This window comes from Petaurus breviceps, unplaced genomic scaffold (genome assembly GCF_028583685.1).
Source record: "Petaurus breviceps papuanus isolate PSGF00001 unplaced genomic scaffold, PetGlider_PUasm1.0 208, whole genome shotgun sequence".
In the NCBI taxonomy this organism is placed as follows: Eukaryota; Metazoa; Chordata; class Mammalia; order Diprotodontia; family Petauridae; genus Petaurus; species Petaurus breviceps.
The window spans coordinates 32,233,885-32,249,520 of record NW_027185852.1 but is presented as its reverse complement, the minus strand read 5'-3'; the positions used below and the strand labels follow the sequence as shown (position 1 = coordinate 32,249,520).

General features: G+C 41.2%; 1 protein-coding gene across 1 annotated transcript in view; it reads left to right on the top strand.

Moving 5' to 3' along the window:
- Window positions 1–504: 504 nt before the first annotated feature.
- LOC138165444 (nuclear body protein SP140-like protein) overlaps window positions 505–15,636 on the top strand; it is a 393,692-nt gene continuing 378,560 nt past the window's right edge. The window contains exon 1 of the mRNA XM_069093817.1: window positions 505–518. The gene's annotated coding sequence lies outside the window, so the exon portion shown is untranslated. The remainder of the gene's footprint in view (window positions 519–15,636) is intronic.

The following is a 15,636-nucleotide window of genomic DNA, read 5'->3' as shown; positions in this document are numbered from 1 at the left end:
AATACTCTAGACAGGAAGTATGGAAAGAGAGGAATTAGCAATGGGGTAGATAGAGATAGCTAGGAAATTTGGGATCTCCAACTCTTCTACTAAATAGCCATGTTAAGTCAAATCAACTAGCAATTATTAAGCTCTTACTAGGATCCAGGTGCTATGCCAGGCTCTGGGATACAAAGAAAGGTGAAAGATAGTCCCTGTTCTTAAGGAGACCCAATCTAATGGGGGAGACCACATGTAAGACCTATGTACGAACAGGATATTTACAAGGTAAATTGGAGGAAGACAATCCGCATAGAGAAAGTACTAGCATTGGCGGGAATTAGGAAAGACTTCTCATAAACGGTGAGATGTTAGCTGGGACTTGAAGGAAGTCAAGTAAGCCAAGAGGTAGAGATGAGGAGGGAGAGCATTCCAGGTACAGTGGACAGCCAGTGAAATTCCCTGGAGTCTGAGGATGGGGTGTCTCGTCTAAGAAGAGCAAGGAGGCTATGTTCTTGGATAGCTGAGTACATGGGGAAGTAAGGTGTAAGAAGACTGAAACAGTAGAAGAGGGCTAGCTTTTGAAGGGCTTTGACTGCCACATTTGATCCTGGAGGTAATAGGGAACCAATGGAGTTTGTTGAATAAGGGAGATGACATGCTCAGATCTGTGATGTAGGAAGATTAATTGGACACCTGAGTGGAGAGTAGATTGCAGTGGAAGAGATGAGGCAGGAAGACCAATCTGAAGCTTACTGCAGTAGTCTGAGAATGAGATAATCATCACCTACACCAGGGTGGTTGAGTAGTCATGTGGTACATTGGATAGAGTTCTGGGCCTGGAGTTAGGAAGACTCATCTCCTTGAGTTCAATTTTGGCCTCAGACACTTCCTAGCCATGTGACCCTGGACAAGTCACTTCACCCTGCTTGTTGTAGCTTCTCATCAGTAAAATGAACTGGAGAAGGAAAAGGCAAACCACTCTCATACCTTTGCCAAGAAAACCCAAATGGGGTCATGAAGAGTCAGACATGACTGAACAACAACACGTAGGATGAAAATTTGATTTTCTTTGTTGAGCCACTTTTTACTCTAGTAGTTCCAACTGATTCATCTTCCACAGGAAATAGAAAATTACCCAGACTCCCCAACTCTAATAATAACAGTTACTTCCTGATGAAACTGGAGAAAATTAAACAGGCATTTCTTCTTTGTTCAACAGCCTTTGCCTTACTGAAACAAGTTATCACAGCCCTGAACTGCTTTTATTTTCAACATTCCTGATTTTGAACCCTAGGACCTGAGGTAGCAATATATTGGAGAACTTTATGAGTCATTTTTTCATCCAAAGAACTTAAGAAAAATTAAACCCAATTGTTGGAACATTACTGGCTGTTACTGGATTCTAAGAACAGACACTTCTTAATTTTAGCTCTGGGAGGGACATTAGTGAGCTAGTCCAAATTGCATTTTGCCCACAAGGAAAGAGAAGTTGGGAGAGATTAAACTTGCCCAAGGTTATTGACCCACTCAGTGGCAAATCCAGGACTGCAAACTTAATTCCCAGCTCAATGCCTGCAATAAAATTTTTTTAGTTTCTTTTAATTTATGTATTTATTTTTAGTTTTCAACATTTGAAAATTTTTTTGTTTCAAAACAAAATACCCCAGCTGTTTCTGCCATCTGAGATGAGCTGAAGGCTCTTGGAAGGCTAGAGAGGTGGACAGATTGATGTGCTGGGAGGTTGTCAGAAGGTGTGGGCCCTTGTCTCTTCTCTGCCAATGATGAAGTGTGGGATGTTGGATAAAGACCTTTGTGGGGGGTGGGGGGAAGAATCAATTTCCTCATTAGTAAAATCAAGGGACTCACTATCCTCCAAATTGGTTATGATGATTATGGTTAAAAGACCCATAGATGCAAAACAGTTCATAGCAGCATTATTTGTGACATCAAATACTTGGGAATAAAATATGTGCCCACCAAATTATGGCATGTGAAGACAATGGAATATTATTATGGAGTAAGGAATGATGGATATCTAGAACTCAGAGAAACATGGGAAAACTTGCATGAAATAATGAAGAACAAATAAAAGATAAACAAAGGAGTAATGTATACAATGACTGTAACAATGTAAATAATGCCAACGTGGAGAGGCAAGCCAGCTCGAGTCAAACAACATGCTGGATGTGAATGCCATCCAGATAAAGTTTAAGGTCAAGCTAAGCTCCTTTTAGTTAATAATTACCATTGTGGACCCAAAGGAGAGATAAGAGAAAACACCTTCCCCTACCCCTTTGTGAAAGTGGAGGTCCGTAGGTGTGGAACATCGTATATTTTCTAATTTTTTTGACATCAGTTGTGCTGATTTTTTTTCCCTCCTCTTTCTCTTTTTCTTTAAAAAAATCCTTTGTTATAGGGATGCCTCTCTGGGAGGGGAGAGGGAGAGAAGAATATGGGGATAAACTTAAGAGACATAAAAACAAAAGATATCAATACAATTTATTTGCAAACTTGATAAGGAAACTATTTACTCAGGAAATATACTTTTTCCTTCATTTATATATTTTGCCTTTGAATTACCTTCACTTCCAAATATATCATCCCCTCCCCTTCCCACAGAACCATTCTTCATAACAAAAAGCACATTAACCAAGTCTGACATATGCTGAATTCCATATCCATAGTCTCCCCCCACCGCCACTTCTGCAAAGAAGGGTGGGAGATGCATCCTCATAGCTCTTTTTTGGTACCAAGTTTACTCATTATAATTTTATAACATTCAGTTTTTATTTTTCATTGTTGTTCTTTACATTTGTCATTTTGTATATTGTTTTCCTGGTTCTTCTCACTTCACTTTTTTTCAGTTCATACAAGCCTTCCCATGTTTCTCTGCATCGTTTATAGTCATCATTTCCTACAGTGTTGTATCATTCCATTCCATTCAGTTACTACAATATATTTAACCCCAGAAATTGTACTTTGTAAAGAGTTTGGGGTGTTTGTTGGGAAGGATCTCTGCATTAAACAAAATATGTAAATTTTAAAATTTAAGTTTTCAATTGAACAAACATTTATTAGGGTTTTACTATGAGCCAGGAACTGTGCTAAGTGCCGGAAATACAAGTACAAGCAGAAAGAATGACAGCTTACATACATGGAGCTTACATTCTTGGCAGGGGGGAGGGGAGACTACACATAAAAGGGAGCTGAAAAGAGTATGTGGATGGAGGGAGAAATGAAAGTACCCAGGACAGGGACCTGGTAGAGAAAGTCCCATGGAAACAAGTCAGTAGTTCATGTAGCCTAGAAAGGAATGAAGGCACAATTGGCCTAGCATCCTCCTTCAAATTGAGGCTCTGGGCGGAACCAGACAATCAGAGGGAAAGACCATAGGGGCAGAGGATGCTCTCATCGTGAGCAGTCACAGACAGGTGGTATGAGCTACCAGAGCGAAGAGATTTCTCTGGCATCAGAGAAAATCCTCTGGAGAGTCAAGAGTGTGGGCCATGACAGAAGCTAAGTAAACTGAACATAATGGGGAGAACATTGTACACAGTGACAGCAACATTGTATTATGATCAACTCTGATAGACTTAGCTCTTCTCAGCAATGCGATGATCCAAGGCAAGTCCAAAAGACTCATGATAGAAAACGGTCTCCACCTGCCGAGAAAGAACCGTGGAATCTGAATTGAGATCGAAGCAGACTGTTTTCATTTTTGTTTTTGGTGTTTGTTTTTTCTGATTCTTCTTTCACAGCATGACTAAATGTGGAAATATGTTTAACACGATTGTACATGTATAACCTGTATCAGAATGCTTGTTGCCTTGGGGAGCATGGAGGGAAGGGAGAGGGGGGAGGAGATGGAGGGAGGGGGAGGGGAATAAGTGAGAAAAATCTGGAATTTAAAATCTTGTAAAAGTAAATGTTGAAAACTATCTTTGCCTGTAACTGAAAAAAATAAAATACTATTAAGTGGGTCATGTGTGTGTGGGGGAAGGGTGTGGGTCATGGCAATCTTGGAAATAGGACAAGTTTTTACAAACCTCAGCCTTCTCTTCTTCACCTTCCCTATCCCTATCCCTCATCCAAGTATGTAGTACCATCCTTTCCATATAACACTCCCTCAAAATTCCCTCAGAAACGCAGGATCTTTTGCATGTTAAGAAAAAACAAACTTGGCTTAAAACAATGGAATTAAGTTCTAATTGTGGAGCTTCAGGCATGAACATTAAGAGAGTATTTTAAGTAGGGGAGGCAGCTTTCCCATTTGCTCATAAAAATTATAAAGGATTTCCCAAAAGTCTTCATGCAGTTTTAAGCTATTAAAATTTAAGCTACACTACTACCAGCTGACCTATTTCAGCTTTTAAGGCTTAAAACCACACGGAGACTTTCAGAGCACTCTATACTGTAAAGGCAGTCACCTACCTTGGTTTCTTTTTTTTCCTTTTGGAGAGCAATTGGGGTTAAGTAACTTGCCCAAGGTTACATGGCTAGTTTTTTTTGTGTAGGTGTTAAGTGTCTGAGGCTGGAACCGAACTGGGGTCCTCATGATGCCAGGGCTGGTGCTTTATTCACCGTGCCACCTAGCCACACCCCCCCCACCTTGCTTTCTTATAAGGTCAGCTGAAAGTAGTTTCAAATTTATAGTATTAAGAAGTCACGGCATATATTGTTCTTTTGGCTCACTTTACTATACCCTACCCTATATTAATCCACATATTTCTCTGAATTTTTTATATTCATTTTTTTCAGCAATAATATTCCATTCCATTTATATGTTGTAATCGATTGGCCATTTCCCAAACTGATGGGCACCCACTTTGCTTTAATTTTTTTAACTATCACAAAAAGTGTTGCTGTGAATATTTTGGTGCATAAAAGATCATAGATTTAGAGCTAGAAGTGATTTCATGAGCCATTTAATCAACCCCTTCACTGTAGAGATTCAGAAACTTAGGAAGTGACTTGCTCAGGGTCACATTTATAGTACATGGAACAGCCAGGATTTGAGCTTAGGATTCAGAGCTCTAGGTTCAGCAGGAAGTTTCATGCTCTCTCTCTCTCTCTCTCTCTCTCTCTCTCTCTCTCTCTCTCTCTCTCTCTCTCTCTGTTTCTCTGTCTCTGCCTGTCTCTATCTGTCTGTCTTTCTCTGTTTCTGTATGTGTGTGTGTGTGTCATCAACTAGGAAAATACTATCTCTGTTCTTGGCCATTCATGCTTGAACTTTCTCAATCATCTGTCTTATGACTTCAAGATTTACAAGATGTTTCCTGTTAAATTGCAACCAAATTCCCACTTTTCTTGTTTTCTTGAAGAAAAAAGCCACAGCTAAATAATGTGCTCCTTCCCACAACATTCTCCTCATAGAAATTCTTGACCTAAGGCATAGGATGAGACCTTAGTCTCAAATCTCCTAATGCTTAGATCTCATAATACTAACAGCATTAGTAAGCATTAGTAAGTCCTTAGTAAGCAGCTTTATGAGCCTCTGACTGCGGATCTCAAGACTCTTAATTATGATCTCTCTCAAGTGGCTTGAGAGAATATTTCCCCACTGGTAAATATAACACAGCAACTTATAATCATAGATGATCAGAGTGAGGAGGGACCTTGGAAATCATTAAATCCAGTCCCCTCATTTTACAGAGGAAATATAAATTTATAGTAAGTAGAAAGCATGGCAGTGTACTCTATTACATTTTGGGTAGTGAATGGGAGTGAAGGTGGGGGTGGGGAAAAGTATTTATAAAATTTAGAAATTAAGTTGGGTTTACAGAAAGCAAAGGGAATATGACTTATTTTGTAACACTTGAAACTTGAGTAACATATATCTCTCAAGATTTCCACATGAGTTATAGTTTGCCCTTTCCAAGGAGAGGCTATCAGCCCTTTAGGAATCTGACCATTATGTTGTTAGTATTAGATAAGTAAATAATTCTCTGCTATTATTGTGTTATCACATGCCCTTCCTCCCATGCCTAGAACAGTGCCCCAAACATAGTATGTGTAGGTTAAATATTTGTTATACTAATGACTCTGAAGCCAAAGGCAATAAGCCGTGGGTAGCAGCCCCTTCAGCACAACTTTCCTGTTACTAATAACTGCTGTTTTTATAACATTTCCTATACCTTATCTCATTCAAGTCTCAAAACAACACTGAGAGCTAGGTGTCATGGACATTATTATACCTATTTGACAAATGAGGAAACTGAGGTTCAGAGAGAATGTCAGAACCAAGATTTGAAACTAGGCCTTTCTGACTCCAGGTTCAGTTCAAGTCAACAGATACTTACAAAGCATCTACTTTCAGCCAGATGCTGTGCTAAGTCCTGGGGCTACAAAATGAAGGCAAAAAACCCAACCCAAACCAAACCAACAGTTTATATTCTAATGGGGGAGACAAAATGTAAATAAACCAGTGTATATAACATATATGCAGAGTAGATTAAGATCATTTGAAAGGGGAAGGGAAATGGTGGGGGAGGGAAGGGGCGGAGTTGATCATGAGAGAATGCTCTTATAGAAAGATATGAACTAAGATGTGAAGTAAACTAGGGAAATTATGAGGTGGAGGTATGAGGCAGGTTCAGATAGTACCAAGGCCTTGGGAAGCAAAGATTGGTCACATATTTACCAAGTGATGATTTGTGTAGGGCAGGTGTCCCAGAAATCATAATGAAAGTTACAGAAACGTGATTTCTGTATGTGCTCCCGAATCTCTATAGACTTTCTCATCTTTCTTTTTTTTTTCTATTTTGTTTGTTTTGTTGTTTGCTTTTTTTTTTTTGGAGAGGGGAAAGTAGGGCAATTGGGGTTAAGTGACTTTCCCAAGGTCACATGGCTAGTTTTTTGTGTGTGTGTTAAGTGTCTGAGGCTGGATTTGAACTCAAGTCCTCCTGACTCTAGGGCTGGTGCTCTATTCACTGCACCACCTAGCCATCCCTCCATCATTATTTCTTCCAGGGAAACCCTTTAATCCTGAAAGCTCCCTCCACCCTAGGATTTAACCCACTGGAAAGACTCTTCACCACTGTGACCTTTCCCTGTGATTGATGAGTTATTCCCAGAACGCCCACTTTAGGGAGGGTGCCCAGGGCAGCCCTGTCTTCATTCCTCTTTAGACAGCACTCCTGACTCATTCTGCTCCAAATCCAGGTATCTTTATCCCTCCCTTCTCCGCTTCCCCTTTCCCCACTCTTTTGACTTTATTGTCGTCTTACCCCACTTGGAATATAAGCTTCTTTCAGCTTACAGCTGAATACCTCCAGTTTTACAAATTGTAAGAGAGAGAGCTGACTTCCTAGCTCTCAGCACACTGCCTGATACCTAGGAAGCTTAACCTCCAGGAGTTTTTACAATTGTAAGGACAGAACTGGCTTGGGGGAGGGGTATGGAATTAAACTAGAATTTATTAAGCACCTACTAGGTGGGAGCTCCTTGCCAAGCACTCTACAAATATTATGTCTTTTGAGCCTCATTACAACCCTAGAGGGAGTCTATGATTATTCCTATTTTAAAGATGAGGAAACTGAGGCAGAGAAGTGACTTGCTCAGGGTGACGCAGCTAATAAGTGTCTGAGGTCAAATTCAAACTCAGATCTTTCTGACTTCAAGCTCAGTGGTCTATTCATTGGACCACTTAGTGGTCTCGTCTGTCTATGTCTGCGCAGAGATCGTACAGGTGTAGAGCTCTCCAGGATGAAATTATATACACACACACATACATATGTGTATGTGTGCAGGTATATATATGTATGCATGTATATGTGTGTACATATATACATATGCCAAAGATTAAAATTAATCTAGCTAGGTGGCACAGTAGATAGAGTGCTGGACCTGGAGTTAGGAAAATTCACCTTCACAAATTCCAATCTGGCAACAGACACTTACTAGCTGTGTGACCTTGGGCAAGTCACTGTTTACCTCAAAAACTCTGTTTGCCTCAGTTTCCTCATCTGTAAATCAAATTGGAGAAATGGCAAACCACTCCAGTATCTTCGCCAAGAAAACCCCAAAAGGGGTTACAAAAAGTCAGACATGACTGAAAAATGACACAAAAAAAAACCATTTGAAAAATAATTTGCAATGTTAGAGAAAATTCATTCATGATGACTATAACATGATAAATAATAAAAGGCAGCTATACTCTGGTTAATTGTAGAGACCAGTCTCTGTCTGGCAAACAAAAGATGAAATACTTCTCTCCTTTTGGTAGAAATACGGTTGATTATAGACATGGAATAATCTTTTATCACTCCATCATTCCCTCGGTTTTATGACCCCTAACCCAGTTAATCTTTACTGTGATTTCCCATCCCCTCCACCTCTCAGTAGAATTCTGAAGTGATGAGCCTTCTGCAATGGACTGTGCCTTTAAGATTTGTTGCTAAATCAGCTCAGAATTCTAAGAAAGGCAGTAACAGAGACAGCTGCTCTGGAGTTCTGTTTGACTGAGAACTGAGAGATAGGCAGTTGCTGGGTTTTAAATGTGACAAGCTGTTGTAAACCAGGGAGATATGAACAGCAAGGCTATACTTTGATTGCGGGGTGAATTTATCTGATTTTTATTTATTTTTCATAGTCTGACCCCAGAAAGAAAAGAGGAGAGAGAAAAATAAAAGGACAGATTTCAAAACTATATTAGCTAAGTTTGAAGCTGGAAATAGTAGATTTTACTTGCTTTTGAGGTGACAGAGGAACAGCCTGGAAGCAGAGAGTAAAGGAGGCACTCAGCTGATTAGCTGGTTTGGCTGAGATGTTGTCCCCAATGAAGTGCTGGTCAAAAAATGCCACACAGATCAACTAAGCTTAGCAGTGTAAGGGTCTCTTCAACACTAAATTCTTCAGGGAACTTTTTATAAACAGTTTGACAGAAGCTATCAAAACTTACAGTTCCAGAGTTATGAGTTACACTGAGCACCTAGATTTTCCTTACTCATGTCACTTTGGTAGGCTTCTATGTGTACCCACTTTCTCACATAAATACTGAGTACAGATTGTGATACATTTATGATTTATGCATTTGCTTTAACATAAAAGTACCTGTGATATTATTTCTTTTGCCCTAATATTAAGTAAATAGTTATAGTGAAAATCTAAAAGTGTCATAATTTTGAGTAGCTGGTTGTGTAAATAGAAATGCAGTGGTGGGGGCTCAAGAACTAGATTAGTGTGCAGGGGCACTGTATTTCCCCTAAGACCTTGGAGAATTTGAGAGTAAGTATAACCATGAGGTGGTGATCCTTCCCCAGGAATCTAGACACGCCAATGTAAGAGTAGATTGGAATATGTCAACTCAGAGAGTAAATAGGTGAAAGATATTGCCACATCACAGAGCTGCTACACCTGTACTAGCCACTGTCTACCCCTTGGTTCAATTTTATACTCTCCTCTACTTCCAAGGCCCCTGACCCCTTGTTCATTGTACCTTGTTGTATTCCAACCCTGAGGTTGTGCTCGGGGCTGTGCTGCAGACAGCTCTGTAGGCTAGGGAGAGCCAGTTGTTAAATTTTCAGCGTGAACACTGACATTTCAGAAAAAGGAAACGTTATTTATCAGGCCTGGTTTATTGTTTTGCTGACTGTACTTAAGAAAGTGATGGAAAAAGATGTCAGTAATGTAGATTAAGCTTAAGAGTGTGTCATGCAACTAACTTCGATAGACTGGGCTCCTCTCAGCAATGTAAGGTGAAGCCATGTAAGACAATTCCAAAAGACTCATGATCTAAAGAGATGTCCACATCTAGAGAAAGAGCTGTGGAGTCTGAATGCAGATTGAAACAATCTACTTGCTCTGTTTCTTTTTCTTGTTTTGTTTTGTTTCCTCTTTCCCCCTGATCACTCCATCCGTTATAATCCTTCTGTACAACCTGACTAATGATTAATGTGAAGGTATTTGTAGATCCTATGTTCGAGTGCATGCCGCCATGATGGGGGGAGGAGTGGGAGGAGGAGAAAATTTGAAACTCAAGGGACTGTGGAACTGAATGTTATAAACTAAAAGTAAAGAAACAAATTGTGTGTTTTTTTTTAAAATGTGTCATGTACTTTTTTTCCTCTTGGAGAGTCACTTGTTAAACATTTGTGAGTAAACCACTGAATATATTCCTTACCTCTTAATCTGATAACTGTATTCCAATCATCACTATCAATATCTCTGAAAAGGAAATGCTAATGAGCTGCCCTACTGATCCCCTCACTACCATCTTCGGAACTCCTTTCCTTGGTCATCTCTCCCTCTATGTAGCATCACTCCCATTAGAATGGAAGCTTCTAGAGGGCAGGGCCTGTCTTGCTTTTTTGTGTTTGTCTCCCCAGAGCTTAGACAGTGCTTGGCACGTGGCAGTAGTTTAGTAAATGCTTTTCCTTTATCCATATAGGCAGTAGGTGATTGCCTCAGTTTCCTCTCTATAAAATATAAAATATTTTCTATATATTCTCTATAAAATAATAGCACCTACCTCCCAGGGTTGTTGCAATGATCAAATGAGATAAAAATTGTAAAGTGCTTAGCCCAGCCCATAGTGAGTGCCATGTAAATGTTTAACTACTATTATTGTTACTATTAATGTTTTAATCAATGCTTTTCATTCCGATGGGCACAGTAGATAGAGTGCTGGAGTTGGAGTCTGGAAGCCCTAACTTATCCTGACTTTGATGCTTACTAGCTCTGTCACCATGGGCAAGCTAATTAACCTCTTTCGGTCTCAGTTTCTTCACCTGAAAAATGGGGATAAGGATCAAATGAGATAACATATATACAGTGTTTTGCAGAATAAAGCTTTATAAATACTACTTAGTAAGGGATCAGGCAGTCTTTTATGGACAGCTCTCTACAGAAGACCATATGGAGAATGTAAGAGCTCACTCTGTATGTTGTTTAATTTTTAAAAATCTGATCCTCTAGGGAAAAATGCATCCTCAAAGGCCATGAGGCAACAAAGTATTTCCCATGCTGGGGGGGAGGGGAAGGGAACAAGCATGCATTAAGCACCTACTGTATACCAAGCACCATGCTTAAGTGCTTCACCAATATGATCACATTTGATTCTCACAACAACACATTTTACAGATGAGGAAACTGAAAGCATATACATGTTTATTTATTTAATTTTAGTTTTCAACATTCACTTTTATAAGATTTATAACAGTACTAAATTTTTCCCCCTCCCTGTTATAGGAATGTAAATTTTTAAGATCTTCCTTGCCCCTATGTTAAATGCACCTGGAGCCTGTGGTGGGAGGCTTGTTTTTCAGGAGATACTTTGTGATTGCGCAGTAGGTCCAAAGGGTTGTGACATTCTCTGAGCCTGGAGAAGGCTATATAAACCCTGATGTAAGGCTTTGTTTTGGGGCTCACTTTGAGAAGTGTTGTGTGATTTGACCAGATGAGACTCTGGGCAGCGGTTGAGAGCCCTCTTTGAAAACCCAGATGTTGATGCTTCCCTCTCTGGTAACTGACTAGGTATGGATGTAATGGTCAAGACAGTTGGAGGCCTGTCTGCTTGATGTTTTTCTGTTTTCTTGTAACTTCTAATAACCTGTGTTGGCAGTCACCCTGGGGATGCTGGAGTGTTTGCTGCTACACTACGCAAGATGGTATGCAATCTATATAGACTATACATGTACAATCATATTAAACATGTTTCCATATTAGTCTTGTTGTGAAAGAGGAATCAGAACAAAAGGGAAAAACCATGAGAAAGAAAAAACAAACAAAACAGACAGAAAAAATACTATGCTTTGATCTGCATTCAGACTCCATAGTTCTTTCTCTGGATGTGGATGGCATTTTCTATCACAAGCCTTTTGGAATTATCTTGAATCATTGTATTGCTAAGAAGGGCTGTCTCTCAGTCAGTCGTCGCACACTGTGACTGTTACTATGTACAATGTTCTCCTGGTTCTGTTTACTTCACTCAGCACCAGGTTCATTGAAGTCTTTCCAGGTTTTTCTGAAGTCTGCTAAGCATACACATGTTAATATGGTACCATTAAGTATTCTATAGGATATTTCTTTAGAAAAGAAAAAGTAAAAAAAAAACACGATTCAAGAATCCTCTGAGTATCAATACCAAGCATGATATAAGACAGGGAAACATGTTTTCCTCTCTCATGGAGGCTGCTGTGTGCCTCATTCAAAAGGAAGATTAATTCCCTCATAAAGGAGGAGGTAGTGAGGAACTCATGTTTCCTCCAAGTGAATACAGAGTTGCTTGGGGTCAGAGCCTTTTTCTCTCTGTATCTTTAATGCCTAGTACAGTGCCTTGCAGGTGTTTAACAAATGTTGACTAAGTTGTTGAGATGAGGTTCTCCATTTTTTCTTTTCGAAGGCAATTGGGGTAGTGACTTGCCCAGGGTGACACAGTTAGTAAGTGTCTGAGGGCAGATTTGAATTCAGGTCCTCCTGACTCCAGGGCCCTTGCTCTATTCACTGTACCACTTAGCCATCACAAGATGAGATTTTCTAAATGTTCCTGTTTTTAGATTACATTTTGTTTCCTGAGGCCATTATACTTCCTCAATGAGATCTGTAGCCTTTCAAAAGAGATTGACCCAAGATGAAGATTTACATCCGATGAGCAGTCCATTAAGCAATCTATCATTACTGACAGGTGACATTTGTATAAGGTTTGGAGGTGGCAGGGCATTTTATGTTAAATATTTTGATCATTCCTCACAACAATCCTGTGAGGAAGCTACCATTGGAATAATTCCCATTTTACAGAAGAGGAAACTGAGCCTCTTGGAAAGTAACTCATGCTTGGTCATACAGTTAAGTGTCCGGGGAAGGATCCAACCCAAGCCATATACCCAAGTCCAGATGGCTTTCCACCACACCATACTGTGCCTCTGTGTAGGGCCTCAACATGCGCTGGGATTGTCCCTTTTCCTTCTGAATCACAGGTGTGCATTCTGAGAACAGCTTCTGGGAGCTGCCAGCTTCTTCCCTGGTTTGATTTGGTCCCTCAGAGATTTGAGATCTCTGAGAAGCAGGCAGCAGTGACCTGTGTGACTTGTCTCAGCTGTCCCAGGAGATGGGAGGCTAGAAAGTGAAAGGGAAGGGAGCATGAACGTTCCGAGTTCCAGAACTCCTTGGGAGCGCTCTGGACTAAGCTTGAGCCACTGAGGAAGGAAGAGATGAATGGGACAGACACGGGTAGGAGAGCAAACAGATTCAAAGAGGAATAATCCAGGAAAGAACAGTTCCCACAGTCCCTTGAAGAGACCCTTTGTGTGGACTGGGGGCGGGAAGTGGCAGAGGGGGGAGCCTATGGGACCCTGGGGTAAAGCAAAGGAGTTTTAAATAGCCTGGAGGCACTCTGACCCAGAAATTTGAAAAGGCTGTAACTCTTTCAGCTGAGAGAGATTCCAATGTAATCCCCTCTCTCCTACCCCCTAAATCCAGTCACAGGACTGAGGACACTTTTCCTGAGTGGGAGAGTGGGCAGGAGTGGATCATCTGTGGGAGGACAGGAAATCTGAAGAGGAGCCGCTGTGACTTCTGGGAATGGAAGGCAGTGAGCGCACAGTGGCCCATCAGTGGGAGGGACAACTACCAGGGAGAGGCAACGGAAAAGCAGAAAGTCACAAGGGCCTGAAAAGAACAGAAACAGACAGAATCCCAACAGCAGAGGAAGAGAAACCAAGTCCTTCTCCCTTGCTAGGGCTCAACCCAGGGTAGTAAAGGACTGCTGCCGAGAGAGAGCCCACCTGAAAGGAGAGTCTACCCTCTTGCTGTAGGGGAATTGTAGGCTTAGAGCTGGAAGAGGCTATAGACGGTGTCTACTACTCTAACTTCATTTAATGGATAAGGAAGCTGAGACCCAGAGAAGTTAAGAGACTTGCCCAGGGACAGCAGAGGGAGGATTGAAACCAGGTTTCTCCTGGAACTCCAAATCTGGTGTTCTTCCATTTTACTGTGATTCCTCTCTATTTCCCTCTGGTCTTCTCCTATTGTTGGGGCCTCCAACCAGAGAAGTATTTGAAGTCAGCAAATCTATATAGGTCATGGGGCAGCTAGGTGGTACATTGGATAAAATGCCGGGCCTGGAGTCAGGAAGCCTCATCTTTGTGAGTTCAAATCTGGCCTCAGACACTTCCTAGCTGTGTGAACCTGAGCAAGTAATTTCACCCTGTTTGCCTCAGTTTCCTTATCTGTCAAATGAGCTAGAGAAGGAAATGGCAAACCACTCAGATATTCCCGCCAAGAAAACCCCAAATAGGGGCAGCTAGTTGGCACAGTGAATAGAGCACTGGTCCTGGAGTCAGGAGGACCTGAGTTCAAACCCGGCCTCAGACACTTAACACTTACTAGCCATGTGACCTTGGGCAAATCACTTAACCCCAATTGCCTTGCATTTCCCCCTCCAAAAAAAAAAAAACCCAAATGGGGTCACAAAGAGTAGGACATGACTAAAAAACAACTAACCAAATAATAATAATAATAAAAAAGACTATAGAGGGGACATCTCATTAACAAGGAAAGTGGGTTGTGTCCCTTGACTGTTCTCTAAAGGGGTAAGTTATTTCTGTGTCCTTATTGTGTGAATAAAAACCTATTCTATGTGTTATGGCAGCTAAATGGTGAAAGCTTGCAAATGTCAAGAAATAGAACCTGGTCAACCATTGCCAAAGGCCTGAGGATGTTCACTAAACAGAGTGGAGAAGACACCAGTTGGGGCCTCCTGCATCACAACATAAGCTCTAGTGAAATGTCTAGGAAGCGTTAGGTGGACAGGTTATGGAGTTGCCTGGGCAGTGTCCTGGAACCCTCCAGGTGAAGATCAGGTTCATGGCTATTTCTGGTCTGGGGAGACTTAGCAAATGGCCAGAGTATAGTAGGTACCTAATAAATGCTGGTTGACTTGACTGACTGATTCTAATAGTGCTGGGTGAAATCTTTGGAGGATTTCTCTTTCTTTCTTTCTTTTTTTTTAAAGGGAAACAGAGGGAGCCTTTATTTGTTTATTTGTTGCTGGTGAGGCAGGATTTCTGCTCCTCACCCCTCCAGTCACAGGGTGGTCTGGTAGTCTTTCAGGATGCCTGGTGCAGTGGGAGGGGGCTCAGAAAGGAGAAGAAAGGGCTGGCTCAAGGGCAGAAATCTGCCCTAGGTACCAAAGTGGCGTAAGGTAGAGAGCCAGGAGTCATGGCTCCTAAGGGATGGCAGGGGGGAAAAGCCTCAGCACATCGCACTAAGACTCTCTTAACCATTCTCATACCAGTCCATCCACAAAAGAGAAACACGCACCGAGAGGCCCTAATGGCAAGAACACAGATTCCAACACAACCCTTGGCACCCCCTCCTCCCCACCAAGTGAAAGCTGCTTGCACATATGCAGCCAGCGGCCCAAGCAAGCTGTTGGCCAAGCGACAAGCCCACGCCAGCAGAGTGGCCAGCAGCCTGTGTCTGTCTGTCTTTCTTCCTTCCTTCCTTTCTTTCTTTCTTTCTTTCTTTCTTTCTTTCTTTCTTTCTTTCTTTCTTTCTTTCTTTCTTTCTTTCTTTCTTTCTTTCTTTCTTTCTTTCTTTCTTCCTTCCTTCCTTTCTTCCTTTCTTTCTTCCTTTCTTTCTTCCCTCCTTTCTTCCCTCCTTTCTTCCCTCCTTTCTTTCTTTCTTTCTTTCTTTCTTTCTTTCTTTCTTTCTTTC